The following is a 2500-nucleotide window of genomic DNA, read 5'->3' as shown; positions in this document are numbered from 1 at the left end:
CCGCTGGAGTCAGGCCGTCCGGCCCGGCTGCCGATCCCCTGGGCGGCAAGGCAGCAGCGACCTCCTCACGTGTGACCGGCCCCCATAGGCACTCAGGAGCGACAGGCTCCGAGTGCGGGAGAAGGCGGTCACGGATGAAGCCGGCGGTGGAGATCGGCTTCTTCGTGAAGAGGTCCGCCCAGAAGTCCAGCAGACCGGGGATGTCGGGTGGCGGCTGCAGCAGGGTGCCGTCCAGCAAGCCGCGCACGCAACGCGCACGCGACCTACGGAAGGCGTCCTGTGTCCGCGCGTATTCCCAGCGGCGCCGCTTGCGCTTCTGCAGCGGCGGGGCGGCAGGCGGCCGCTTGGATGGTTGGCGCGGCCGCTGTGTCCTGGTGATCGACCTCTCCCCCCTGGACCCGACCGACGCAAGGGCATCCGGGAGCATGCCCAGGATGACATCGGGCGGCGTGCCCCGCCCCAGACCAATGACTCGATCCAGGGCAGAGAAACGCTGGGCGGAAGCAGGTAGCCCCGCCAGATGCTCCCAGATGGCGGCGTCAGTCGGCCCCTCCAGCGGCGGCCCGGTGGTGTCGGCCGCGAAGTCCTCGGCTGCGTCGACGGGCGGCGCAGCGGCCTCGCCCGCGTCAGGCAGCGAGCTCGCTGCTCCACGGCGGGACGCCGGCTCTTCACCCCGACCGATCTCAAGTGCCTCCATGAATTGGCGGACAAGCTGCTTGTGGGCAGCTTGCCGCCGTCGGCACTTGATTGCCTCAAGCGTTCGGTCGGGGAACATCCTGGTAAGTTCTTGATTTACAAAGAAGAACCGGGCGTCCCTCTCCAGGAACAGTTCGGCCTCTGCCTTGGCGAGCGACAGGACTTCTTCCTCCGTCCACCTCGCGCGATGCCTCTCCGTCACGATCTCAGCGTTGGCGGCCGCAGGGTGTTGGCGGCGGCGATGGACCCCGAGACCGTTCTTCGTGGTAAAAGTGCGGTGGCACTCACTGCAAGCAAAGGGAGCTACACAAACTATCGCATTTTCGTTACGGCCGGTTGGCCGGATAGGTGCTGGGGTAGCTGGGGTGGCACCTTCAGCGGAAGGGCCACCATCTCTTGTTTCTTGTCGGCTGCCCCCAACTATAAAGGGATAATGCGAGGGGGGGCTGGTAACCCCCCCAAGCCCCTGGTGCGGTCTTCCACTCTGCAAAAATCAGCGGGCCCACGAGAAGGGGAGAAGACCGCGGGAGAGGAGAGGCTAAGAGGGCTAGGCCCATGTATTGCGCATCACTCTCCCTGTAACTATAACCCAAGGAAGGCACCTCGCAGCAGCAGCACGACTACATCAAGACCGCACTTCGAAAAGCCAAGTCCGGATGCAGCCACACCGCCGCCACTTGGCCACCTTAAGAGAGTCATAGTTACTCCCGCCCTTAAGAGAGTCATAGTTACTCCCGCCGTTTACCCGCGCTTGCTTGAATTTCTTCACGTTGACATTCAGAGCACTGGGCAGAAATCACATTGCGTCAACACCCGCTAGGGCCATCGCAATGCTTTGTTTTAATTAGACAGTCGGATTCCCCCAGTCCGTGCCAGTTCTGAGTTGATCGTTGAATGGCGGCCGAAGAGAATCCGCGCACCCGCGCGCCCCCGGAGGAGCACGCTAAGGCGGACGCGGCCTCGCAGCAAGGAAGATCCGTGGGAGGCCAAGGCACGGGACCGAGCTCGGATCCTGCACGCAGGTTGAAGCACCGGGGCGCGAACGCCGCGCAGGCGCGCGCATCCTGCACCGCCGGCCAGCACGAGGCCAACCGACGGCGAGAGCAGACCACGCCCGCGCTAAACGCCCGCACTTACCGGCACCCCTACGGCACTCACCTCGCCCAGGCCCGGCACGTTAGCGCTGACCCACTTCCCGACCAAGCCCGACACGCCCCGATCCTCAGAGCCAATCCTTATCCCGAAGTTACGGATCCAATTTGCCGACTTCCCTTACCTACATTATTCTATCGACTAGAGGCTCTTCACCTTGGAGACCTGCTGCGGATATGGGTACGAACCGGCGCGACACCTCCACGTGGCCCTCTCCCGGATTTTCAAGGTCCGAGGGGAAGATCGGGACACCGCCGCAACTGCGGTGCTCTTCGCGTTCCAAACCCTATCTCCCTGCTAGAGGATTCCAGGGAACTCGAACGCTCATGCAGAAAAGAAAACTCTTCCCCGATCTCCCGACGGCGTCTCCGGGTCCTTTTGGGTTACCCCGACGAGCATCTCTAAAAGAGGGGCCCGACTTGTATCGGTTCCGCTGCCGGGTTCCGGAATAGGAACCGGATTCCCTTTCGCCCAACGGGGGCCAGCACAAAGTGCATCATGCTATGACGGCCCCCATCAACATCGGATTTCTCCTAGGGCTTAGGATCGACTGACTCGTGTGCAACGGCTGTTCACACGAAACCCTTCTCCGCGTCAGCCCTCCAGGGCCTCGCTGGAGTATTTGCTACTACCACCAAGATCTGCACCGACG

General features: G+C 62.9%; 1 pseudogene; it reads right to left on the bottom strand.

The window, feature by feature from the left end:
* The window catches only part of LOC126433610 (large subunit ribosomal RNA), a 7990-nt pseudogene that overhangs the window by 3698 nt on the left and 1792 nt on the right, over positions 1–2500 (bottom strand).

This window comes from Schistocerca serialis, unplaced genomic scaffold, assembly GCF_023864345.2.
Source record: "Schistocerca serialis cubense isolate TAMUIC-IGC-003099 unplaced genomic scaffold, iqSchSeri2.2 HiC_scaffold_1169, whole genome shotgun sequence".
NCBI classification, from domain to species: Eukaryota; Metazoa; Arthropoda; class Insecta; order Orthoptera; family Acrididae; genus Schistocerca; species Schistocerca serialis.
Note: the sequence above shows the minus strand (reverse complement) of the source record. Positions and strands in the feature narration are given on the sequence as shown.